Source organism: Alosa sapidissima, chromosome 15 (genome assembly GCF_018492685.1).
Source record: "Alosa sapidissima isolate fAloSap1 chromosome 15, fAloSap1.pri, whole genome shotgun sequence".
Classification (NCBI taxonomy): domain Eukaryota; kingdom Metazoa; phylum Chordata; class Actinopteri; order Clupeiformes; family Clupeidae; genus Alosa; species Alosa sapidissima.
Genome location: NC_055971.1, coordinates 30,410,099 through 30,438,088, shown reverse-complemented (window position 1 = coordinate 30,438,088; position 27,990 = coordinate 30,410,099). Strand labels below are relative to the sequence as shown.

At 43.0% G+C, this 27,990-nt stretch overlaps 1 protein-coding gene and 2 long non-coding RNA genes across 6 annotated transcripts in view; 1 reads left to right on the top strand and 2 right to left on the bottom strand.

The window, feature by feature from the left end:
- LOC121683878 overlaps window positions 1–20,888 on the bottom strand; it is a 39,026-nt gene extending 18,138 nt beyond the window's left edge. The window contains exons 1-3 of one of the 2 annotated variants that reach the window (XR_006022938.1): window positions 20,732–20,888; window positions 19,535–19,722; window positions 13,640–13,886 (exon numbers count right to left, since the gene is read on the bottom strand). This is a non-coding gene — a long non-coding RNA (uncharacterized LOC121683878). Of the gene's footprint in view, window positions 1–13,639; window positions 13,887–19,534; window positions 19,723–20,731 lie in introns of those variants that run through there. The other variant, XR_006022937.1, reaches the window with a different exon arrangement.
- LOC121683879 lies at window positions 107–5,818 on the bottom strand. The gene is made up of 2 exons (XR_006022940.1): window positions 5,497–5,818; window positions 107–199 (listed from the first exon to the last, which is right to left on the bottom strand). It is a non-coding gene; the product is annotated as an uncharacterized LOC121683879 (long non-coding RNA).
- A 566-nt stretch (window positions 20,889–21,454) lies between the features above and the next one.
- Window positions 21,455–27,990, top strand: part of LOC121683876 (galactosylgalactosylxylosylprotein 3-beta-glucuronosyltransferase 1) — a 130,492-nt gene continuing 123,956 nt past the window's right edge. The window contains exon 1 of one of the 3 annotated variants that reach the window (XM_042063729.1): window positions 21,455–22,063. The gene's annotated coding sequence lies outside the window, so the exon portion shown is untranslated. The remainder of the gene's footprint in view (window positions 22,064–27,990) is intronic. The other 2 variants (XM_042063728.1, XM_042063732.1) reach the window with 2 other exon arrangements.

Genomic DNA, 27,990 nt, shown 5'->3' with positions numbered 1-27,990 from the left:
AATACACTAGCTCAACTTAAAAAAAATTAAGGTAACAATTTGCATGGATCTTTTTAAGTTATAGTAACTTACTTCACTTCTGAATAAAAGCACACAGGAATTAAAATTTTCTGAAAGCATTGTTTATTTTTAAAGCAATGGCAACTGGTCCAGTTGTGCAATGAATGAATGTAGAGATCCGTCTGAATTCGTCATTTATCTGAATAAAAGAAAGGCACAATGTTAGAAAAGTTACCTCAAGACAAACAACAAAATGAACAAAATCTACGTGATTTGCAGGGATTGACACAGAATATTTCTCAAACTTCAAAAATAAATAAATGGTGGCCTACCTATTAGGCCTATGTTCAGGTTAAGCTAAGAATGTCAAATGGCCCACAAACCTTCATAAATAGTGACAATGTTAGGCTTAACTAGGACGACCAAACCAGCTGCCACAGTGAAGTTTGAAGACACCAGACAGCTATAGTGGGCAGTGCTTCGACTTGGCCAGCTTCCCTCGCGGCATTACGCGACTTTAATTTGTATTTTTCCAGTGACGCTGCAACGACGCTGCAACAACCGGTGAGCAGGGTGTCTCGTAAAAAGAAATGGAGCTGGAAAACCCTACACAGACTTCACTACAGACTTTAGCAGACTGGTTTAGAAATAATTTAATAGCCAGAAATATGCCTGCCCTGCCCTAATAAAGAAATATTTGGTTAACGGCGAGTGAATCCCGTTTGCAGCCGTAGAAGAAACGCAGGACAAATTAAACATTATGGTTTTCTCCGAGTGCAACGATGATAGACAGACATCATTTGGACAAAATATAGAGCATATTATGCCTTCCTGTTACGTCCTGTTATCACGGAGTTACAGTCGATAAACTATTTTTGATAGTCACAAGTTTGCTTCATTAGCGTTTATTTCTTTGATTATTAAAGAGTGTTTTTCATTTAAAGGCTTGACTTTGTGCTTATTCAGAAGAGCATTTAGTGCTCTCCCCAATCCCAGACGTTCACATTGCATGTTTGTTTGTAATGGATGCAACCGCGAGATACGCTTGTCATAGGCGCCGATACCGTGGGTGCTCCGTCTCTCGGGCACCCACTGAAAACATCGAGCACCCACGTGTGCCAGCTTACAGTCCCGGCTAAATTTACATTTATTTAAAATCAAACATCGCAGTTTATGTTAAATTCAGCATCTCTCATAATGTGATTGGATATGTTGCTGTCAATTCCCTACTTCATATACTAACCACCAATGAGAGCGTCTCTCGTATGAAAATTCCTGACACTTCCCACCTGAAGAATTAACGCAAGGCTTTGTCAGGTCTTCAGCCCCGAATGTTTAAAAATGTATATAGCCCTGAATATCATTTTAAAAGTAGTCTGACAAAGCTTATTGTTTTGTGACGCAGCTAAACACTGGTACCTCATAAAACGTCTATAACATAGCCTAGGTGGTCGCAACTCACAAAAGTAAAGCAGATAGAAAGAACTCACGCAAATCTAGCCTACAACACACAGACAGCTTAATGCGCAGGGGAGAGGGGGCGCGCGCGCGCACAGTGCTTTATGATTGTTGCCTTCTGATGGTATCTTGCTAATTCACTGAACTGCATTAGGTGACACAAATGGTATTGCCTTTATCTTATAACTCCTTGTCTGAGCGACTACCAGGCCTATGGTTTTTAAAAGTCAGATGTTCCCTGACAAAGACATTCGAAAATTAAGAATGTTTATTGACTTGAAAAATACACTAATTTTTGCAAACTCCCTTCATTCAACCCTTGAAGACATCGTGGTCTGGTGCGCTATGTAGATCGTTTCTCGTACCATTTAATTTCTCAGCATTTAGGTCTACTAGGCCTACAATAACGTCATCACCAAATACATCTTTTTTTTTAGTTGATCAACCACAAAGAGTAGCATAGGCCTACTGTGCACAGTGCACTGACGACTAGCAGCCCAAGGTAACCAGTTGTTGTAGATGAGAGGCAACCCCTTGTTTCAGATAGCCTGGACAACATGTTACCTGGGTGTTGCCTACGTTATTAATTAATGGTAGCCTACAATAGTTAATTGATTCGCGTAACATATTAGTTGGCTCAAAGAGTAGGGAATCAGGATGGAGAGAGTCACGCGTGTGTTGCTTTTGCGGGATCGAATCCAGTTTAATGCTAGTTTTCAAAACATATATTTGATCATGGCGTATGAAAAGCGACTTCAAACCGCCCAAAACAACTTGTTTGTGAATGTCTGACAACTGCTGCAGCGCATGCACGCGCAAGGAAACCAGTAGGTGGAGAAACCAGAAGGCACACAACACCAGAACGATTTTAAGGCTATTTCGCATAGGCTACTCAATGGTGCTATTTCATATGCATTATAGCGACCCCCACTCACCGGGGTTAGGTGGAAGGTATTAATAGACGATTGGCGTAGCCTACAGTGGACTAGGGCTGTCAAAATTGCTCAAAAATGACGTTTGAATATCCCCTCTAAAATAAACACATGTATTCGAATATATTGGAATATCTAGGCCATATTATTTGCGCATTATGTCAGTGACGCGCATCATGTCATCTGTTTTTAACTTTTTGTATGGTTATTGCTTGACAGGGGGGATCCCAAGCAGCTTTCAGCCATAAGGCTTTTCCTAATTCACCCGACACTGATATTAAAAATGTTGAAACTATTTTGGCATAGCCTATAAGCAGTTTAATTAAATGTAATGTTAGTTGTAAACAAACGGGCTACTTGGTGAGGCTTGATCTCACAGATGCGCTCGTGCCTTAAATGGCAATACAAATCTTCACGATAGTCCTATTAACTGACCGCCCGATTCACGTTGGCTGGGGGGCAGGGGGGGGCCATCAGACATTTGTTCCCAAGGGTCTATGAATTGTTAATCCGGCCCTGCCCCCAACGAACGGCAAGCCTGCATTTGAGGCAGGCCTTCTGTTGAAGAATTTTATATAAATCCTGCGCTAACAGTAATTCTCCTACCCCCCGCTACCACAGCTGTGTATAGTGTGGCAGGCTCACGCTTTATGTCTCCTTCTTGCAAACTAGGCCTATAGCCCAACCATTTACGTCTTCAAAAAACAACAACTTGCTAGATATGCCTTCATATCTTTGGGCTTCATTCAGAATTTTGTTCTTCCACTGGAAATGACTCTTCTACATATGCTGCCTGCTGCATCCTTTCTGTTTGTATTGTTTAGAAAATATTTGACATCTTGAGTTAATGCATTAAACATTGTTTGCTGGTAACCAGCCACAAATAGCCTACAGATTCTTGCGTGCGTACATTATCTCTTCTCTCTAAAATGTGCCCGTTCTATAGGCTGGCCAAGTGCGTAATTCTGCGGCATAAAGCAGATGTATTTGTTTATTGTACAGAAAAAAAATAATCTGTCAAGCAGTCAATTGACTACATTTCAGTCAATAAGTAGGGCAAATTACGAAACCAAAACGTGGGTCATAGTTGTCTAAGCCTCTGCTGAACAAACCCATGAACAAAGATGCATTGATATCTGCAATAGTTTTTTTTTGGCGAAACAAGCTCACAGCCGAACGAGTCATAGCACTGAAGGGAGAGGCAACTGGCATGTGATCTTCCCACGGGCCAATGGATGTACAAGTTTTCTCCTGTGCCTACAAATTTTTATGATAGTATGAAGTACTTTTTGTATAGGGTACTATCTTAATTGCTTTATACTCAATACTTGACCAATGGCTATTGCATCTGTCTATGGAAAGTGAGAATGTGGCATGTGATCTACTGTGTAGGCTTCATAAAATAAAATAAACAGATTGCTAATGGCCTACAAGCTGATCTGGGGTGCGTTTCCCGTACAACTACGGAGGTTAGCTTTTTACTAACAGGATGCATCGTTCAACTAACCAACATGTAAGTTACGACTGTTTCCCAAAACTGCCGTACTTACATAGTACTGTAAGTTTGGACCATGATAGTTTCCAAACTTCAGTAGTCTGGACTAGGTGGTTAATGACGTTTAGTAGCACGTGAACAGGCACCTGCACATACTTCTGTGGCGCACTGCGTTAAGGCCGGCAGATGATAGCCGCCGTTGCACAGTAGTTACCAGTCCCCTGTCCAAGAGTTCGAATCTGGGTTAAGATTTTGACAACAATATTGACATCGTTGTTTACCTAAGTTTATCTTTTGTGCAGATCATATTATCAAAATCAGAATCAGCCTTCTTGGCTTGGTTTGCGTAAACTAACAAGGACCCCCCCCCCATGAAAATCAAAGGCTACATATTCTCAGCTGACTCGTCAAAAAGTGTGCACCACCTTATTATTATCTGCAGGTGTGTGACTTTTACTTACGTGCACATGGCTGCAAATTGACTTTTAATTTATGTATTTTCTGCCTTGGGCATTTGAAAATATGGATGTATGGTGGTTAGAAGTGTAAATATCAATTAGAAACCTAAATATATTTAGAATTATTAATTTGCAAACAAATAACTGGCGTCAGTGACGTCTTTGACATGAAGATCCCTGGAACTATGCTTCTACTAGCATTCTACCACAGGTCGAATGGTGTAGTTGTAACTACACAACTTTACGATAGTGGTTGTGAACGTTCGTTGCTACTATGGTTTTGGGAAACACTAACGTAGTGTAACGATGCATTGGACTATGTAAGTTCCAAATATGAATGTAATTCTGCGGCATAAAGCAGATGTATTTGTTTATTGTACAGAAAAATAAAAATGACATGTCAAGCAGTCAATTGACTACATTGCAGTCAAGAAGTAGGGCAAATTAATTTACGAAACCAAAACGTGGGTAATAGTTGTCTAAGCCTCTATAGCGTAGCCTGTTAAAAACGTCGCAGAAGCCTACCCAAGGCTACAGATTAATTCTGAACAGTTATTTCTCTACTGGCTCAATTATCACACCACTGTTTTGATTTGCGTAGTTGCACTGACACTAATGTAGACAGCAAATTTCGATTTCCGTTACCACCGTGTAGTCAAGCCTTAAGCCATACCCAAGTAGCCTAAATCGAGGTAAATCGAGCTTTTTCAGAAGGGGCGGCAGGCAGAGCGATGTACAGTGGCAGAGCGACACACAGTGGCTGAAAGTGGTACTAAAGCTTCACGCAGCTTCACGCCTCGAAATGCGCGACTGAAGTGGCCATTTGAAAGCGATGCCCACTGTAAATTTACCTTTACTAACTCCAACTTATCAAAGGGCAGGTAACTTTGAAGACGCCAGCTACCAAAGTCGTCTTTTCAAATGGTTTAATTACCGTGCAAGCAGCAGCTAGCTTGGAAGACACGATAGCTACTAGATAGCTAGGTAAAATCCATCTTTTCAAATATTCAAATTAGCAAAAGGGCAAGCTGTAGCGTTAATTTCATTTGTAGTGTCACGTGACAAAGATTTTGATGCACTGTGCGCCGTTGTTTGATAGCTGTTGATTTTAAAACAAACACAAAAATAGTAGGCTAGACTACTTTGCACGTACCTTTGATGTTCGATGCAGGCTACAGGATCCTGTGCCATCATTTCTGTTACTTCTCAGGCGTGGTCTGGAAGGTCCTGAACGTTCAGTCGTGTTATCAGCTTTATAAGTTTGGTCACGAGATTTACAAGTTTCAGGAACTTAATACTTTCTATTGTTAGGTGAAAGCAAGACTGTGTGTTGAAAATCCATATATTAATAAGTTGACATCTTTCTTTCTTTTTCAGTATGACAAACTCCTTAAAATAAGTTGTCAACTCACCTATACATGTACAAGTAGCAAACTTAATTTGTTTATGTCGAAAATGTTCTTCATTTTAAGTTTTATCTACTAACCTCATGAATAATTTTTTAGAGTGTACCCAGGACATCAATATTAGTTTGAGGTTATGTGATTATAAGATGCCTCAATATCACTTTAGAGTGGATTACTGTAATTCACCCTTGTCACACAAGTTGCTGTGAGTGAATGAAGTAATAGCTTATTGTGTATTTCTTAACGATGGAACTAAGAACTAGTTTTCATCATTTCCCAAGAGACACAGACATCCATCGGCAGTGGATTGCCAAAATAAAGCGTGATGTTGGACCATATTTTGACATTTAGCCAAGATAGCACACCAATCGTTCTCTTACCTACATTATATGGGTGGTGACACAGCCCAATATCCTAATATATCCTTTTACACTAATCTCAGGATCCGATTTCCTTTCAAATTGTATATGACACAAGTGATTTTAGCGCTGCAGGTTTACCACCTCACCCTCTTATTCACGCTGAAAATGTTCAAAATGGCACTCAATCCAGCCTTAAATCCAGTCATCAGCTGCTCTGTTTCCTTGTGCATCTTATTATGTATTCATTGAGTCTTCCGCGTGGGGTTTGACGGCCCCTTTTTGATAACTACCAGTGTCCTCAGAGACTGCTCTCCAGATTTCATGGCAACCCTGTAGAGAGGGCGACATATGTTTTAAACTGACTTAAACTGCGCTTTCGTCTTGCAGCCGTGCTAATAAAACATGCTTTAGCTGACAGAACGTACAGACCAATAGGAAGCATGGAGAGGCCATGGAGTTGGTCAGTAGGCCTACAGATATGATAGAGTTGGTGTGCAGGGGAATCGGGAATATCGCCCAGATGTTTATTACTGTTTGGTGAGTGTTGATGAACTAGAAGAAATATATCGAAAATGTGTCATAGATCATTAAATGTTCCTTTCCAGATGAGATACTGAATAAAAAATAAAACCTTAGCACTAACTGTTTTACTTCCTGTGTGTTTTTGCAGTTACCATGGTGACAGGAGAACCTTTATAAGGAGTAGAACAGGAGAAAGGCAGAGCAAGAGGGATATTGACATGGAGTGAGAGAGAAAGGGAAGGAGAGAGGGACAAAGACAACAATGGAATAAGAAGAGAGACAGGAGAGAGAGAGTTTGACTGCTGTTATATTTTGTCCTCCAAACTGGCCTTGAGTCAGTGTGATGCCCGGCGGGCGGGCGGGCAAGCTCTGGGTAGAGGGGGCTAGGGCAGTGGGCCAGCAGATAGCAGTGGCCTCTGTGGAGGCTGCCCATGCCACCAGCATTTTCTGCCTGCCCCATATAGACACTTAGTCTGCGAACTGTGCCAGCTCTCGTCATGCAATTTAAAAACACACCAGTGGTAAATACGAGAGGTGAACAGGGATTTAGTGTCCTCTGTCATTAAACGAGGTGTAGAACACTTATACTGTAAGTTGTGAGTCACAACTTGTGACTATGCACATACACACACACACACCCACACACACTATTTTGAACAAATATGGATTATTAAGGGATATCTATTACAACACACATGCTCTTTGTTTTTAGGCCAACAAGCGTTAATATCATCAGGACCCTGACAGTGTGCACAAAAGAGAGCCTCACATCTGTTACTGTGGGACATGTTGCATGTTTGAAGTGTTCGTGATCCGTGGCTGAGATGTTTTTAAAACTAACACACTGTCAACAGCAGTAAAATAGTTATTGCAACAAAAGAGAAAAAAGTCTTTACGTAATTAAGAATACATTTTAAACAGTACTGCATTTGTCAGTGTAATGATATTACATAAGACATAATAATAAGTGAACCCTGTTGTTTTGTTTAAAATATGGCCTGCACTTCGTCCTGCCATACAGTAACACACTGCCTGTCCCCTGCAGCATGCAACCTTCCAATGCTTTTCTGATTTACAGTTGAGGCCTGAACATCTACCTCCTGTAAGAACGATCCCTGAGGCCAAACATCCACAGACCACATCAGCCAACACCCTCATGACATCATTTCCTTAGAATTCAAGGCCACTGAGGTCAGAGCGATTGTAAAAAAGAGTGAAAGAACCGAAATGAGAAGAAACATCTTCTGTCAAATCCACGGCAATATCCATACTTAAGCCACAGGCTGTCTGGGCAGCTGATTCTCATGGACCTGGGAGAAGAGTAATACATTATAAATGACTTCATCCTTAAGAAGCTGCAACCACTCAATTGCAGTCAATTATATTTTCATTGTCTACATCAACGCTACATCAATATGCGGTGGAAGGTATTTTACTTATGTACTTTTCCTGTGCTGATGCTGTCATGAATCATCTTGTAAAGGACCATATGAATTGACCATCCACAACCCATAAAAAATCTCCCTCATCAAACTTTAATGGAAAGCAAAGACTATTTTGTTGTCATATTGCCTCTGTCAGAGCCATGTCTTTATACAGAACAGTTAAACTCTCAATGCCTCCCAATGGGTGAATGAGAGTCCTCCCTTTGTCCTAATGTCCTTTGCAAGTCTATAAGGGGAAGCGGTCTCCACCTGTGGAGATTACTGAAAAGCCTCTAAATATTTCCGTAGGGACACATACTCGTGGGCCAGGGACACAGGAAGGCCATCAAAAGGGCTGTGAGGGTGGGTCATTAGCATGCTGCCTAATCACCTAATCTCTGATCATACCTCACGGAATATGACGTGAATGTGACAGCTCATAGATGTATTAAAGCGCACAGGCAAAGGTTGGGTTGCATGGGACACGCGTCGGTATTTATTTCTGACCCCCCCACCCCCTTGATCACATACACCACCACTACTCTCTCTCTCGTACACAGACACACAAACACATACACGCAGTCATTCCCTTATTCACAGAGTATCCCACTCTGTGAGTAACATACTCTAAACATAATCACTTTGTCACCCTCCCTAGCTCACTGGTGCACTCATTCCCATTAACTCTCATGCACGCTCATTTGTCAATTTACTCATCTGTTAAGTCATTTATGTTCACTTGCACACACTTTAATTAATTAACAGGCTGACAGTTATTTGTTCACTCATGTGTTTACAAACTCCACCTCCAAAACAATTACTCTTCATGCATTAAAGGTTGTATCAGCGATTGCAGGCCCAAAAAAGGCCCAAACATAAATGATCACTTTCATCTAATCTGTCCTAACGATCCTCTAGCTGCCCGCCCCATAAGCAAGCCGTCAAAAAAAACGCGTGTCTGTAGGCAGCCTAGGCTCTACACACAAAAACAATTGCTAACAAGTGTTGCCAACCACTCAAAAGCAAAATAAAGTGTTCCAACCAATAACTGATGAGATGCACGTTCAGGAGAGTTTCAATTGCACGGAAGGGAGGGGGAGGAAGTAGCGAGCTACAGTAGCTCTCTATTTTGTTTAAACATCAACAGAAGTGACGTTACCCCGCCATCGCTGATACAACCTTTAAAATCACACACTCCCATGATGTTGTATACTCTTTACTGATAAGTATGTCACCCTCACAGACATTTCGTCCATTAACCCTTAAAGGAGTACCATCACACCGATGTGACGGGAATGTTGGGAAATTAACATTCTAAAGAATATCTGGGTTCATTGAATTCAACATAGAATTTTAGAACCTTCAATTGTTGCGGAACTTAGAATGTTCCAAAAACCTACACCTTTAAGGGTTAAAGGAAGATGCCAACATTCTGTGAAATTACCTTATTAGCCATCTACTCCAGCGCTAGATGAGACGATACATACCCATATCGTCTCTGTGCATGTCATAACCCAGTCTGTTAGCCTAGCTTAGCCTAATTAACTGGGGGTGGGTTAGACCAGTTAGCCTATAGCTAAAAGGGAGCTTTAGGCTAACTGATATAATTTTTGGCATAGGCTAATCAGTCCTTTCGATCTTCGATACCTCTTATGTCAGGCTCACTCATTATCGGACATACTCATACACACACATTGTCAAGCAAGTGATGTGCAATCTACACCAAACTTTCGATACATACTTTATGGCCCAATCCCAAAGTCCGGACTCACAGACTGCTGCGCGTTCTCGTGAAATTCATAAGGGTTTAGGGCTGTCCCAATGTCGCATTTCAAAGGGCGTAAGGATTTGAGTATACACTTACCAAGCCCTTTCTGTGAGTCTGCATCACTGCAGATTTCACCAAAGGGAATTACCCACAGTTCAAAGCATTGTGGCGTTTACCGAGGAGACCATAGGGAAATCCGGAAATTACAAAGGTAAACAACAGCACAACACACATGCATGGTTTAAGTGTCAACAACAGTCTTTGTTATTAAACGTGGCTAAGTGATCAGGTGAAGTGCTGTCCCAATCCCATTTATACCTATCTGATCCCATGTGGCCTCACACACTCACTCACTTAGCACCTGAGATCAATTAAGTGTGTGAGTCTTTAGTCCTTAATCCTAAAAGATCACTTTGGGATTGGGCCAATACCTATATTTAAGGCAATCCAGTGTTCATATTGATAGCGAAAACTAGTTGATAGTTATCAAAATCACTATTGAAATCAATAGACACATTTGTATATGTTTTTAGTTTTTCTCCATAGCCATCATAGCCATACAGATGGCAGGTGACCGTACACCATATCTGCCTCTGTATCTGGCTGAGATCTGGTCCTATTCTGGCCTGTATCTGGCTGAGATCTGCTCCATCATGCCCACTGCTATATGGGTAGACATGTCTGCTCCATCATGCCCCACTGCTTTATGGGTAGACATGCCTGCATCTGCTCCATCATGCCCCACTGCTATATGGGTAGACATGCCTGCATCTGCTCCATCATCCCACTGCTATATGGGTAGACATGTCTGTATGCTCCATCATGCCCACTGCTATATGGGTAGACATGTCTGCATCTGCTCCATCATGCCCACTGCTATATGGGTAGACATGTCTGTATGCTCCATCATGCCCACTGCTATATGGGTAGACATGTCTGCTCCATCATGCCCACTGCTATATGGGTAGACATGTCTGCTCCATCATAGATAGATAGAGCCTTTATTGATCCTCAAGGGGAAATTCAAGACTTTCAAGACATTCAACTTCATGCCCACTTATATATATGGGTAGACATGTCTCCATCCCTTCTTGTGTGAGCCAAGTAAAGCCTTGTCTTTCTTTCTCCATGGATGTTAATGTGTGTGTGGTTGTAGCTGAGCAGGATGCCTGTGCCACTCCACAGATTCACAAACTGAGCTGTTGAAATAGAAATGTGTCTCTGTCTGATTCGTCTGTCGCGGAGCTGAGGATCTGAAAGCCTCAGAGAGTCAGAGAGGTACTCGTACAGGATCTATCTGTTGAATATTGGATGTTTGACTCGACTTAATGTTGTTTGGGAGTACGAGGGTACACTGCAGGCAGCAGGCTGTGTGTGAGATTGGAGCCGGAATACGAATGGAGAACCGAAGGTGTGGAACAGAGACCCTGTTTTTATTACCCTCCGGAATTGCACCTCGCTTGCATATGTTTTGGGAGTGCATTTTAACTGAAAACAACAAGACAACACTGCACAACATGAAAAATGTGAAAATGAAATGAAAAAAGAAAAATTAGATTTCAGATGTCAGAGCTGGAGGATCTTTCATTCTTTTTTCTTCCATTGCCCCACACATACAGTAGAGGTCAGAATGAGTTCACCTTTTCTGAATGCATGGGTGATGAAAAAGTAAGTCTTTCTCACCAAGTGATATGTCCTCTCCGATTCCTTTTTGCAGGCTTTTGAGCGTGTGCTTTAATGGTTTATTCATGACGGTGCTTGTTTGACATTGGTGCCAAGCCATTGGTGCCTCAGAGAAAGCAAGGTGTTTGGAGCATTAAATGACACTGGACCTCACCCGCCACATCCCAACTTCAGTTCAGCACATACAGTAGTGCTGCGGTAGAGACCTCCACCTGTAATTTCAGTTCAGCGCTTTGTGCTGGGGCAGAGGCCTCCATCTAACTTCAGTTCAGGGCAGCATCTAGGCTGGAACACAGATACCTCCATCTGCAACTTCAGTTCAGCATCTCTCTCTCTCTCTCTCACTCTCTCTCTCATTCTGTCTCTCTCTGTCTGTCTGTCTCTCTCTCCGTCACCCTGACTGACCTCCTTCGTCTTACTTGGCTTTCCTTTGAGCAAGGGAGAACAGATGGCTGGAGGGGGTCTAGCATAGATCGACACACACACACACACATGCACACACACTTCTACCCACACACCCATATGAAGTTAGACACAGAGACACAATGTCCCCTCTCAACAGTGAGGCAACTTCACCCACAGGCAGTAATCAGAAGGAGAGGGAGTTTTAAGACCCCACTGGCTCAAGACTGTAGAACTCTCCTTCACCCCTCAAACTCTTTCTCTCTCTTCCATTATTCATCCGTCTTTCTCTCTTTCTCTGTCCCTCTTTACCCTGTCAACATGTCTCTATCTCCATTATTTCTTATTCTCTCTTTCTCTCCCTCCCTCTCTCCTTCCCCACCCTTCACTTCCCTCCGCTCCTCATCACTAGTTGTATAATCAGCACACGGCCCCATAAAGGATTGACAGGCGCCGATAAATCAGCTCCTCAGACTCCCTTGTGGTCCCTTCCTGCTTAGAAAACAAGCCGCCGCCACCATCACAGTGCGTATAAAGCATCGGCCACCAGGGACATGAGGGGCTACTGGTCCTGTCATGTCTCTGGGACCAGGCAGGCGTAACATCAGTGCCTGCTACATGCCTACAGCCCACAATCTGGTGAGAATTAGCAGGATAGTGTAGGCAAAAAGAAGAATTAAAGGAACTTGCCAACTTTTTGGGAACTTATCTTATTTACCATGTACCCCAGAGTTAGATAGGAGGATGCACACCCTATACTTCGCTGTACATGCAATAACCGTGTGAAGCCGTTAGCCTAGTGTAGCATAATGAACTCAAAGTGCGTTACACCAGATAGGCTATAGTTCTCTGTCAACTCTGGGTGGCAAATACTGTAAGCTAATTTCCCAAGGAGTTGGTGGTTCCTTTAAGCTACATTTTTGTTTTCAATTCAATTTGTGATGTTAGTGGGTCCTTGATCCAGGCTGTTGATATTGAGTTCAGCAGTCAGTCAAATATACCCTTCCTTTCCATCCTCCTGAAGCAATGTCATTGATTGGCGGTGTAAAAATGATGGCTTAGTCCGATATTTCTTTTCAATATGTTTTTTTTTGTTTTGTTTCAAGGACATACACCGTAACAGCAAAAGGAACGTCATGAGAATTTCACTGGATTCCTCAACAAGTTTAAACCAAAATGAAAGACCTCACCTTTAATGAGGTATTTTGATTGGTTGTCATTTGAAATATTGCTAATAGTCATAGTTCCCACCCAAATAGTCCACATCATGGTTTTCATTAGACATGTGACAGTGTGTCTACACCATGTTATGTTCTTATTACATGTAGCTAAATACACAATGGTGACAAAAGAAGCAATACTGTATCACCATCTCTGCCAAGAACTGTGCTGCAACAAGACTGGACATTTTCTTGCTACAGGTGCAAGAAATGTTCTAGTTCAATCTAAATTAATGAGACTTTACTTCTGTTTCTCTTTGAGTCACCAGAAAGTTTTCTTTTTGTCATTCCCCCCCTCTTATTTTCAATCTACTGTATATATATCCATCTTTTTATGTCACCAAAAAAATACTTTGTTGTAAAATCTGGCTAAATGTACTGGTGCAGTTATTTCAAACTGAGAGGATCTCCTAAATCCTTGTGTCTCTCTCTCTCTCTCTCTCTCTCTCTCGCTGTATATGATGCACAATAAATGGTACACATCACTGTCAAATGCAGAGCTTACACACACACACACACATTCATACAGTGGGAGAGGCAGAGAGAGTGGAAGAGAAAAAGAGAGAGAGAGAGAATGACTCACTATAGCCCAGTGTAAAATCTGTGACGGAATTATACCCAAAATACTACTTAGCACTCGGATGCGAAATGCTGCACGCAATCGCTAGATCATCTGAGGGCTCTGTGCACAGAGCATCACTGCCTCACATCTACCACATCTCCATGCCATTACTCTGCCACTGCCATACACGGTGACTTGAATTTCATCCATTATTAATCAATCAATCAATCAATACATCAATTCAAGACACAAAAACGATCCATAGCAAAATACAAAACATAATAAAAGACAGACAAACACACACACACACACACAAAAATACGTCAGCATTCCACAATAAACAACACATTTTATTTGTTCAAGATATTAGCATATAAACTAAAACGCCAAGGGTTCCACAGTGTCGAGGTGAACCTAACACACTCATTGCATATTAGGAGATGCTTTATGTTTAGGTTCCATTACTGTAAGCAGAACTGATCTGGTCACCTCCCGAAGATAGCGTCTGCTGTATCTAACGTTTAATAATGTTCACTGAATGCTCCTGCTGTGGTCAGTGGTGGGGTTATTACTACGTAATAAATGGGATGGTATTTGTTAAGAGACAATTCAATGCATAATTTATTAGTCCGAGTGACCACACCACACATCAGCACTGAACTTTATTTGTGGTTTAATACCACTGACAGTCATAGTGTTTATATTAGGCTAGTAAATATGATGTCTTTTTTTGATCTATGAAAATACATTTCTAACAATGAGATGCACGATGTGACGAGTAGGCCTACTGCTCCGATTATTTCCTTTCTGAGAATGTACTGGCCACAATAAACAATGAAGAACAGCTCGTCAGTTGACACTACACTGACTATGATGAATTGAAGTGGGCTTAGACATGGCTTTAGAGAGAGAGTAAGTATGAACACTTGATATGCGATAAATGGCACCTGGACAAAAAAATAAAGTTAGAAAGAAAAAAGCTTCCAGTTTTGTGGACGGGAGCGTACCTATGTTCCCCGGGTCCTATGTTCCCCGCTATTTGTATGGGACCGGGGAACATAGGACCCTTTTTGTAGAAAAGGGTCCTATGTTCCCCGCCTTGTATCTGACTACGGAAATTGCATGGGATATGCTTGCGAGTGCACATTTCGTGCACAAACGGTAGCAAAGTGTATTTTTCTGTCAATGTTGCTTGCCGTAGCACACCTGGTAGACCTACATATACGGGCACGGTGCAATATTGACACAAGCCAGAAGGGCGATTTTCCTAACTTCCACTTTGAGTATAGCGGACTAAAAGAATAGATGAAGAACATTTTTTATAACATAGGCCTACAATGGTTTTACTTGTGTAGTGCTTCTTTACTGAATATAACGAGTTCAAAGATAACATTCTAGGTAACTTCGCATTGTCCGCTTCAGCACTAAATTGAGGACAGCAACACACACGAGCTGCACCTCTCACAGAAGAAACGTGCTACAACTACATGCCTTTTTAAGTTGATATTTAATTGGTTTGTTTTGTTCATTTTTCCGTTCGCTGGCACGCTGCAGGGGGGACTGTGCGTTGCTCCGAAGCCCCTTTGGTCTGACTCGTCAATAATCCAAAAATGTCCCTTTGGGTCTACAGCCCAGTATAGTTTGATATCTCTTTGTTCCATTAAAATTAATCCCATTCTTCCGACAGCTCAACCAAAGGCTATTTGGCTATTTTAGATCACCTCCTTCACCTCTTGTACAGTAAGAATCAACAATGACATGCCAAGTGCAAAGACAATGACAAGCTTGGGACTGAAGCCATGCAGACTCGGCTAGATTTAAACACAGCAGCCCGTTGCAGCAAGACAGTGAGCCAATCCTAATATCATAGGAAAACAGGTGGGGCTGTGTCATTAGGCTGATTGCCACTGACACCAGCTACTGTTACATACAAGACTTAAGTGTCTCAATTAAATCAATTAAACGTGACTATATCGCACTGGGCTCCGCACTGCGCCTCTGTGCAAAGAACTTCAGTTCGCGGCGCCCCCTCTTCCTTCCCTCCTTCCCTCATCACAAAGTGTTTTCCACCAAAAGCTGTCACCGGTCCGCACGTCTGTTGTAACTGTGTTGACTGAAGGGATTGTGTGTTTCTGGTTAAATAAAACGGATATATGTGAGTGTGTGTATATGTGAATATTTTCCTTATTTATTGATATCATAAGCATGCTTTATAGGTAGCCTAAGTTAAGTTTATGCTAACATAGCCTAACATTATTAACTTAAACTCGTCTCTCTTAGCATCTGTTGAACCTTCTTTTCATCTTCTGAAATTATCGATGCGCATTAAACCGCATATAAGTCAAGCAGCTATTTCAAGCAGCTACTGTTACAATTAAATCAATTAAACGTGACTATATCACACTGGGCTCCGCACTGCGCCTCTGTGCAAACAACTTCAGTTCGCGGCGCCCCCTCTCCTTCCCTCATCACAAACAAAGTGTGGGCACGGAGCAACAACAACCCGCGCCTTGCCGTGCGCCTGCAGTCTACTTGGAAGCAGCGGGGAACATAGGACCCTTTTTTCAACATAGGGATGACCCCTTGTGGACACTGTTCTTCAGCAAGTGTCGTCTCAGGAGCGTCACTAGAATGTAGCTGAATGAATGTAAGAATATCCAACAAATATTTCATGACATTTTAGAATCGTAGAGCAATTAACAACAGTCACCCGCAACGAAACAAAACAATTGCAGAGGAGTTGCAATGTGAACAAAAAAACTTTACAAGACATTGCCAGCTGTTGCAAACGGTTTCAAAAGATTTGACCTGTCAAATCTGTTGCGAGGTTTATTTTTTCCCTCACTTTTTATGACGTTATTAACCGGTTTTGTGGATTTCAGAATAATGTTTCTGTTCCGGAACAGTTGACCTGCCAAATCTGTTGCGAGGTTTATTTTTGTTGAAAAGCATTTTGTTTTTGTTTCCGTTTCCGCTCCTTGTAAAATTCCGTTCGTTTTCGGTTTTCGTTTTCGTTCCTTGAACCGGTTCGGAGCCCTGCACTAGTGTGAACCCTCAGAAGGTGTGCTGCAGCAAGTTGCTGGTTTACAGATTGTTGCAGCTCATTTCGTCACTAATCTTTGGCGTACATTGACCTTTACATTGTTGATGAACACACTTTTGCTAGAACATTGCAAACTGCCGTGCTAAAGGGTTACATACGTGTGAAGGTCCGTGAGGAGACTAGTGTTAAATTCGTCAGACGAGACGAGAGGAAATATGTTAGTCAACTACCTTTTTTTTCATGACTAAGACGAGACGATGACGAGACTGCACTAATGTCCTGAAACACTGACTAAGACTATCTTAAGATTCATTATTGTTGACGAAAAAAGACGAGACTAAAATGTTTTGCATGAAATAAAAAGATAAAATAATAAAAAGATAAAAAAATAAAAGATAAAATCTCTCTTCATTTCGTCTACAAAATGAGAAGACCGAATATCTAGCTGTTATATTTTCAAAATTATTCCAAATGAGTTCATGCGCAGCAGCTTTCCTGTAGGCTAGTCTACGTGCTGTTACTGCAACCCTGTGGCTGCAACACGAAACTACATGGAACAATAACACCGGAGATTTCTGTCAGAGTTAGCAAGCTAACTACCTAAGCTTTATGCCACAATGCTACAGACCCAGAAGTTGAAGCTTCTCTCATACATATACAAAAACATCCCCCAGAATGTCCATACGAAAATTTTCAGCAAGTAATGTCAACTATTTAACTAGTTACACTGATGATGCAAAGTTTGCTAGCAAGTAAGCTAATATGGAAAGTTCGCTAGCAAGTTAGCTAATATCATATTCTCTGTTAAGATGGAGAGTTTGGGGAATGTGTTGCGCATATCGCCATCTAGCGTGGCGGAGTAAAACATTAATACTTGGGTCTACGACAGTGTTTCTTAAACATTTTCAGACGAAGGACCACTTAACTAACCAATAAAAAAGAAATGCACGGACCACCTAGCTAAAAAAAAAAAGATTAGACCTAATTCAACAGTATATTAGCCTACACAATAGGCCTACTCACTGAACAACCTTGCTTATTGTCTTTGCACTTTGCTTATTGTGTCAGAGGATTCATATGATTTAACTGGCATATCTTACATAGACAGTGTTGCAGAACTGTTTGGATTTACATACAGTAGCCCACAAGTTGGTTCAATATTGCAAACAACTCATCTATATCATATTTTACCACGTCTGCTTGCGGACCACTTGGGATAGCTTGCGGACCACCAGTGCGGATAACACTTTGAGAAACACTGGTCTACGATGATCATGACAGTGGTCCATTCAAATCTTTTACTGTCTATGGTCAAATCCCAGCCGAGCTATAACTGTAGCTCGACTTACCTGTCCATGTAAACATACTGACTGACAAAAAATCTGAATGAGTTCTAACAAACGAGTAGCCCTGTGGACACACAATATTGGAAAATTGAGATGTGTGAAACACTATTTCACTGAAATGGTAATCAGAAATTATTTATTATAAAAAAAACGACTAAAATGTTTTGACTAAAACTGACTAAGACTAAGATACCTTTAGTTTTCTTTTGACTAAAACTAGACTAAAATGACGAGACTTTTAGTCGACTAAAACTTGACTAACAAAAATTATATTTGAATGACTAAATATGACAAAGACTAAAAAGGACATTTTGTCACAAGACTAAGACTAAGACTAAATTAAAAATAGGTGACAAAATTAACACTAGAGGAGACTGAGAGTGGGGACACAGTACTGATGGAAGTCTATAAGAAAGTATTACAGTAATACTCAAAGCCACCAGCCCTGACACGTCTGTGGCCTTTAGAGTTCAAAACATAGACTACCTCAGGCAGATCTCTCCCTCCCTCTATTTCTCTCTGCTCTGCCTCTGCCACTCTCCCTGCCATTCTCTGTTTTTCCCTCTATCTGACAAACTCTCTCCATTTTGCCACTATTTCCTTCTCTTTCTCTCTCTCTCTCCCTTCTTCCTTCCAGGGAGAATCCATCAGCACCTCACCACACTGTGACCCACTTTTTCAATTCAGGCTTCCCAGGCAGCGTTCCTCTATGGACAATCTGCTCTCTCTTCCCCCTCTCTCTCCCATTCACTCAGTCGTTCTCCTCTCTCTCTCTCTCTCTCTCTCTCTCTCTCTGACACATTGAGTTTCTCTTTGTCTGCCTGTCTCTCTTCCCCCTCTCTCTCTCATTCTCTCAGTCTCTTTCACTCTATCTTTCTCCGCTCTCTCTCTGTCACATTAAATCTTCTTTGTCTGACCACCTTTCTCTTTACCTCTGCCACTCTGAATCATAAGATGCTGCTGATCTCCTCTCATCTTTCACTGCTGCACTTTGATTCCAATAATATATCCAACTAAATGTACATTATTTCATTAGCAATGCAACAAAGCTGATATGGAGTGAGACCATCCATGGGTACAACACAGTGGTATAGAAAATCACTGGTGATAAATCCTTATGTACTTATATAGTGCATAACACAGCCAAACGGGTGTGTTATGCACTATATATGGGTGTGCACCAAGACCTATATGGCTTTCCACAGGGTGAGGTTGTATGTCGATAATGCAACTGGAATGCATAGAATGCTCGGATTGAGTTTAGTGCAAATAAATCCCGGGATGCTGGAGAGTCTCCACGGCCGTATTTGTGTGTGAGTGAGCGCGAGCGTGTGCGATGATGAGTGGGTGTCGATGTCAGCATGTGCTCTCTCACCACATGTTGGAGGGCGACACCGATATAATCAACACATGGCACTGGCAACAGACTGAAGAAGTATTCAAAACAACTCACTCGGGGATGCATATGGAGTCACCCTACATCCCGAGATGCACAGAAACACACGCAACATCTGTCGTCCCAGGCCGCTGTCCAAGCGGCTATACATTCCATGATGTCATAATGGATAATGGTTCCAGAATGTTGTAGTGTTCTTTGGGAGGGTCCCGGATGGGAAACTCGCTCTGATGGAAAGGTCATTCCTACAGGGATGGGTATGGAGGAGGAGGAGGAGGAGGAGGAGAGAGATGAAGAGGGAGAAAAAGAGAAACAGGTCCCCATAGAAACAAGGGTGAAAAAGGCATCCTGAGTGATGAAATAAAGCTGGTTGTTAATAAAGCTGTAGCAGTGTGTCTTCTTTAAAAAAAAAAAAACATGATGGCTCTGCATATCTCTCTGTAAATGCAGCTGCCTGTCACTCTTGCTTTCCCCCACACACAAACACACGCTGACTCTCTGGTGCTCACACACACACACACACTCCCCCTCCCCCCTTTTCTCCCACTTGACCCCCTTCCCTCCCTCCTTCTCTCTCTGTCCCTCTCTCTTCCTCCCTCTGCAGCCCTCCCTGCTCTGTGCTGTAATGGTACACAGACGCGCGGGAACATATTTTTGACCAAGGGTGCTGAATAACAAAATAATGGATGCCCGACGATTTCTCCTCTAGCATATGATATGATTCGAATTTAGACAGCTAAATACGCCATTTCAGCGCCGTGTATAAGTAGACCCTCTGGTAGAGCCACATTCCACTGCAACTATGCGCAGCACTTGCCACTCCGACTCATCAATAAAAACTGCGCGCACACACACCATAGAAGCGCACTTGACTTTACATCATTAAACTATTTCAGTATATTGCTTTTCTGATTGTCAAAACCACACCAGAGATGTTTGGCTTGAAAATATAATTAGGCTGCAATGACCTACAATGGCAAACAATTTCTGAGTAGCCTAACGTATGGCGTCTCCACTCCTAACCACCAATTACAGCGGTTTCTATCTGAGCGACTCCAATAGTGAAAGGATTTCAGTGTCATATTTCGGTGGCACTAGCTAAGCTGTCGTGGAACTCGAGATGACATGTCTACTGATAGGCAACAGGTTCGTGGATTTGGGCTAGATCAGCCACATTGCCTGACACTAACAGAAACTGAGCCGTACATGAGGTCATGGGCTTGCCAAAGACTAATTGCAAAAGATGCATCCTACCTCATCTGTTGTCGTTTGGTATTCGAAATTGGGCTTTTCACAATCCAACGATATATCCAAAGTGCGAAATAGTTGGTGATGGTATATGGAAACTGGCAGTATGCATGCTACACGGAGTTCTAACAGGTGCATGGCCTAATAAGCAGGCAAGATATAACCCACGATTGCCATGGTCTCGTTATCAATTCGTGTTTGTGGTAATAATGGCAGCAACAATAAAACCATCTTGATCTTCATCATTTTTGGCAGATCAGCAGCCTCTGGATGGTCATATGCATAGTTAGCCTACCTTTAGTTTGCATTTACATTTTAAACACTGAATCTACTGTCTTTACTGCCGGGAGAGAAAAAAATCCTGTATTCTTTTCTGTAGCCTAATATTCTTTTCTCGAAGTCAACTAGCCTGCTTGCAACGTCTCTCCTCAGCGAGTCACGTCACTTTCACTTCTATAGCTAGACTATAACGTTTAATCTATGGATAGCTATATTCAAAGCTATCCATAACCTTTTTTGCTATTTGCCTATTTGACAACAAATATAATGACAAACTGCGAATTTGTAGGCCTATATTATTAAAAAGCAAGGGGTGCTGCAGCACCCTCAGCACCCACCATCCCGCGCCCTTGATGGTACATGCCATTAGCGAGCCCATCTCGGCACGCAGGACGGGGGTGCTCTCTCCCTCGCTTAAGAGGCTACTTTGGAGGCGCGCACAAACACATTCACAGATGTCACTCCGCGCACACTGACAGCCTGCCTACCCGCTGCCCGCGAACAGAGAGATAGACAGAGAGAGAGAGAGAGAGAGAGAGGAAAGGAGGTCTGTGAAGCAGGCACAGACAGACAAGCAGACGCACACACACACACACACACTCGTCTCTGTCTCTCCAGCATCTTTCGTGTTTCTTTTCTCCCCCTGAAGGCTCGGTGTGCGTGCGTGCGTGCGGGTCTGCATGGCTAAGAGGAGCACGCCGGAGAGCGACGCGCGGACGAGAGAATTCAGCGCCGGTGGATTGTCCTCCCGGTGCGTGTGAAACATAGATTTGTTTTCCTCCGCGGTGTGTGTGTGTGTGTGTGTGTGTTTTTCCCCTCTACCCCATCGCACCTCGTTGGTCGGGACTCGCTGCTCATCTCGCCTTGTCAGCTGCAACAGAAGGATAAAATAAAGGGATGCTTTGAACGCCGCCTCCGTCTTCACAAAGACGAGAGCCACAGCCGAGAGAAGAGACAGAGGGAGAGGGAGAGACAGTGGAGGAGAAAAAGGGAGGAGAGGAGTCTTCCCTTATTCCCAGCAACACTGGGTGGAAATAGCTGCCACCATCAGACAATAAGGTAAGAAAAGCCACATCAACACCAACCACCACACACCACACACACACACACACACACAGTCACACAGAACAACAGCTTATTTCAAATCTTGTCATCAGGGCTTGGCTGACATCTGTTATTGGGGAGAGGGCTTAACACTTGTGATTAGCACACGGCCAAGCGATGCCATGATGACACGGACAGTCCTCCATTAAAAGGCGGAGATCAGTATCAGTTCATGAGTGCAGGTGTGTGTGTGTGCGTATGTGTGTGTGTATGTGTATGCGTCTGTGTGAGAGACTGTTTGTGTCGAGGGGTCTGTTAGCTGCAGATTAAGCCATGCGTGTGTGTGTAGCTGTGGGCAGTTGGGGAAAGGGGTTGGGGGTGGTCTGCTAAAGGAGGAGAATCTTTGATGAGTCTCACACTGTGTGTGTGTGTGTGTGTGTGCGTGTGTGTGTGTGCGTTGGAAGCACAAGCACATGGGAAGGGTATTCAGTCATCTGGCCTGAGGCTAAACCACGGGGAATAAAGCTACAGTGTGTGTGTGTGTGTGTGTGGCTGGATTGATGCCCCAGCTTGGCAGACTGATTATTACTCATTTAAAACACACCAACAGGATCCACCCCCTCCCACCAAACACGCACGCACGCACACACACACACAAACACACACACAAACAAAACAAACTATTTTCCTCCAACATGTCCAACCCAATGTTGTGTGCCTTGTGTGACATATTCATAGTGCAAGGGACAAACACACACACACACACACACACCTTATGCACCTTGTGCAAGGGCGCGGGAAGGTGGGTGCTGCAGCACCCCTTGCTTTTTGTCAATATAGGCCTACAAATTCGCAGTTTGTCATTATATTTGTTGTCAAATAGGCAAATAGCAAAAAAGGTTATGGATAGCTTTGAATATAGCTATCCATAGATTAAACGTTATAGTCTAGCTATAGAAGTGAAAGTGACGTGACTCGCTGAGGAGAGACGTTGCAAGCAGGCTAGTTGACTTCGAGAAAAGAATATTAGGCTACAGAAAAGAATACAGGATTTTTTTCTCTCCCGGCAGTAAAGACAGTAGATTCAGTGTTTAAAATGTAAATGCAAACTAAAGGTAGGCTAACTATGCATATGACCATCCAGAGGCTGCTGATCTGTCAAAAATGATGAAGATCAAGATGGTTTTATTGTTGCTGCCATTATTACCACAAACACAAATTGATAACGAGACCCATGGCGATCGTGGGTTATATCTTGCCTGCTTATTAGGCCATGCACCTGTTAGAACTCCGTGTAGCATGCATACTGCCAGTTTCCATATACCATCACCAACTAGTTTGCACTTTGGAGATACCGTTGGATTGTGAAAAGCCCAATTTCGAATACCAAACGACAACAGATGAGGTAGGATGCATCTTTTGCGATTAGTCTTTGGCAAGCCCACAACCTCACGTACAGCTCAGTTTCTGTTAGTGTCAGGCAATGTGGCTGATCTAGCCCAAATTCACGAACCTGTTGCCTATCAGTAGACATGTCATCTCGAAATATGACACTGAAATCCTTTCACTATTGGAGTCGCTCAGATAGAAACTGCGTAATTGGTGGTTAGGACACTTTTGCTGTGGAGTGGAGACGCCATAAGTTAGGCTACTCAGAAATTGTTTGCCATTGTAGGTCATTGCAGCCTAATTATATTTTCAAGCCAAACATCTCTGGTGTGGTTTTGACAATCAGAAAAGCAATATACTGAAATAGTTTAATGATGTAAAGTCAAGTGCACTTCTATGGTGTGTGTGCGCGCAGTTTTTATTGATGAGTCGGAGTGGCAAGTGCTGCGCATAGTTGCAGTGGAATGTGGCTCTACCAGAGGGTCTACTTATACACGGCGCTGAAATGGCGTATTTAGCTGTCTAAATTCGAATCATATATGCTAGAGGAGAAATCGTCGGACATCCATTATTTTGTTATTCAGCACCCCTGGTCAAAAATATGTTCCCGCGCGCCTGACCTTGTTTGACATATTCATAGTGCAAGGGACAAACACACACACACACACACACACACACACACACACACACACACACACACACTTTATGCACCTTGTGTGACATATTCATAGTGCAAGGGACAAACCACCCACCCAGCTCTGTGTCTTGGATTAAAAAAGCAAAGCTGAAGGTGTTAGTGCACTTCAGCTGCCTACAGACATCCCCTCAGAGGCTTTGCTACCTTTTTATAACTCCTCTGTGTACTATGCTACTGCAAGATAGCCATGATGACAACTGGAATGGATAGTAGTCTTTTATTCTCATTGTTTCACACACACACACACACACACACACACACACATGGATAGTACTCTTTTATTCTCAGTGTCACACACACACACACACGGATAGTACTCTTTGATTCTCATTGTCACACACACACACACACACACACACTCACACACACACACACACACACACACACACACACATGGATAGTACTCTTTGATTCTCATTGTCACACACACACACACACACATGGATAGTACTCTTTGATTCTCATTCTGTCTTATCTCTTCATGATGTAGAGGATCCATTTATAGTAGCTGCTTAGCATAAAACAGAAACTGTGAATTATGTTGCATATATTGATATTAGGTTCCTACCACTGAAAAGAAATGATGGCAACTGTCTTCTCCCACAGATTTACAGGCCAACATACACACAACTACACTGACACACACACACACACACACACACACACACACACAAATAAACTTGCACATGCATACGTACACACTGTCTCTCTCTCTCTCTCTCTCTCTCTCTCTCTCTCTCTCTCTCTTTGTCTGGTTCTTTCTAACTCTCTCTCTCTCACACACAGACACACACACACACATACACACACACACACACACACACACAGCAATACTTATTACCACTCCTTACTAATCTACACCTGGTGCTGTCATTGTATGATTAATAACACACTCCTAGCCCGTCCCCACGCCCCAACTCCCTCCATTACACTGACCAATGAAACAGAGCATGTGGCCACTGCCTGCTTCCTGAAACACACAGGCAGGCCGGATGAGATGACATGTGTCAGACGAGAGGCTTGTTTTCTTCTCTCCACACTACTGTGATGGAGAGGCACACACACACACACACACACACACACACACACACACACATGTCAGCACATAGCCTCTTTTATAATAATTAATGCACAGCCTAACAATAACACAGAAGACTTTCTCACAGACACACTCACACACACACACACACTCTCTCTCATCCAATGCAACACTAACTTGGACAGATTAAGATACAGAAATTGAAAGACTATCAGATACACATCTCCTCCATACCAATACAGAGAAACAAATACTCAGACTATCTCTCTTTATATCTCTGTCTCAGACTATCTCTCTCTCTCTGTCTCTCTCTATCTCTATCTCTCTCTCTGTCACTCTCTCTCTCTGTCTCTCTCTATCTCTCTCTCTGTCACTCTCTCTCTCTGTCCTTCACAGGACAGTACGAGCATCACTCGTGTCTTGTCTTGCAGCTGCCCAGTTATGGCTACTTTGCAGTGAGGGAGTTGTGTGCATCACTGAATGAGTGGGGGACCAACTGAATGGGTGAGAGATTAGGATGAGTGATCAATTGATTGGGTGAATTAGTGAGTGAGTGGATGAATTAGTGAATGAGTGAGTGACTGGATGAGCTAGTGAGTGACTAAGCAATTGATTGGGTGAGTTAGTGAGTGAGTGAGTGAGCTACAGTAGTGAGTGAGTGAGTGAGTGAGTGAGTGAGTGAGCTACAGTAGTGAGTGAGTGAGTGAGCTACAGTAGTTAGTGAGTGAGTGAGTGAGCTACAGTAGTGAGTGAGTGAGTGAGTGAGCTACAGTAGTGAGTGAGTGAGTGAGTGAGTGAGCTACAGTAGTTAGTGAGTGAGTGAGTGAGTGAGCAATTGAATGAGTGAGTGAGTAAGTGGATGAGTGAGGTAATGAGATAGTGAGTGAGTGAATGAACTAGTGAGTGAGTGAGTGTATGAGGTCTGGACTGGGCTGGACTGTGCTGGAGGTCACTAGGGCCTGTCTCCATGGGAATGGGAATGTGCTTGCAAGCGATGTCATTGGAAAATCACACTGGATGTTTGTTCATGCTCACACCCTGAGTCTGGGACGCCTTCCCAAAAATCCAGCATGACGTACTGGGGTGTGTGTGTGTCTGTTTGTGTGTGTCTGTTTGTGTGTGTGTGTGTGTGTGTGTGTGTGTGTGTGTGTGTGCGTGCAAATGCAAATGCCTATATGGGTGTGTTTGTGTGGTTGTATGACGTGTAAGGGTGTGTGTGTGTCTGTCTGTCTGCCGGCCTGTGTGGGTGTGGGTGTGTTTGTGTGTGTGTAAATGGTGCTTTCTCGACATTATGAGCCACCATGCGAAAGCTAGGGCTGACGTCCATCATGACATAAGAGGCTTCCGAGGACAAACAGCCCTTGATCGGGCAGCGCTGTCAGGCCCAACCGCAAACAGAACCCTCCTGTTGTGTGGGACCACAGACAGAAGCAGTAATATGTGTGTGTGTGTGTGTGTGTGTGTGTGGCGGGGGGGGCTCAGAGCTCTGAGACGCTGGGGTCCTCTGGACGTTGGTAATTTGTTAGCGTAAACAGCAGCCTGGCACAGAATCAGCTCTTATGGACTTGTCTTGATAAGTGCTGTTTAATGATGATGCTTAATGATGATGTAATTAGCAGACCCTAGCCCCACAAGAGGCCAATCTAACTGGTCCTTTACTGCAGTCTCACATAATGTAATACACTGTACTATACACCATGCGACTGTGTCAACTAAAACATGTAGATATGGATACAGTTTAATCTGAGGCATCTTCATGTCTAAAGCCCCACATTATATTAGGAGTCTTTGGGTGGTCTATACCAGGGGTTCCCAAACTTTTGCACGACAAGGCCCCCCAAACACTAGGTTCTGGCCAAGGACCCCCTTGATGTGTTATTAAAACCACTGGTCTTTACTTCATATTTGATTAAGAGGTACCCAGGACTGTTTGCATTGATATCTATTATTTTAGTATGCAGGCCTTCTTGGATTCTGAATGGGTAGGGAAAGTGTTAGGGTTAGTTGCATGTAATAAGATAATTAAGATGCAATGGGAGGACATGACACAGCTAACGTGGGTGTGCTGTAAGAAGGACCGCCTCTTTAGAATGGGGGGGGGGGGGGGGGGGGCGTGTCGTGGGAATGCAGAGGTCGCAGAAAGACGAAGTAGGCACTCCAGAAATGTGATCTGAGACTTTGTCCTCACACCTTTGGCAGATGCACAGATTACCCTAGCTGAGAATCTGACACCAAGGAGACACTCTCTCTCTCTCCCTCTCTTTCTCTCTCCCTCCCTCTCTCTCTCTCTCTCTCTCTCTCCCTCCCTCTCTCTCTATATATCTCTTTCTCCCTCCCTCTCTCTCTCTCTCTCTCTCTCTCCCTCCCCCTCTCTCTCTTTTCATTCTCTTTGCTCCTGTCATTCTTTCCTTGAATGTGGAGCCGGTCTGAGTAAGAGGTTGAGTCTCACATTGGTGACAGAGTGGTCTCTCTCTCTCTCTCTCTTACTCCCAATCTTCTGTCCCTTCTTATTCCTTTCCTCTCTTCCTCCCTCTTATTCTATCCATCCATTTCTCCTTAAATGTGAAGCCAACCTAACTGAGTGTTTGGTTCTCACAGTGGTGCAAGTGTGTTGCTTTACCCTTCTCCCTCTCTCTCTCTCTCTCTATCTCTCTCTCTCTCTCTCTATATATATATATATATATATATATACATCCTCTTTTTCTCTCTATACCTCTCTCTCTTTCTCTCTACCTCTCTCCCTCCCCCCTCTCTCTCTTTCTCTCTCCCTCTCTTTATCCTTCTCTCTCTGCCTCTCTCCCTCTCTCTGTCCCTCTC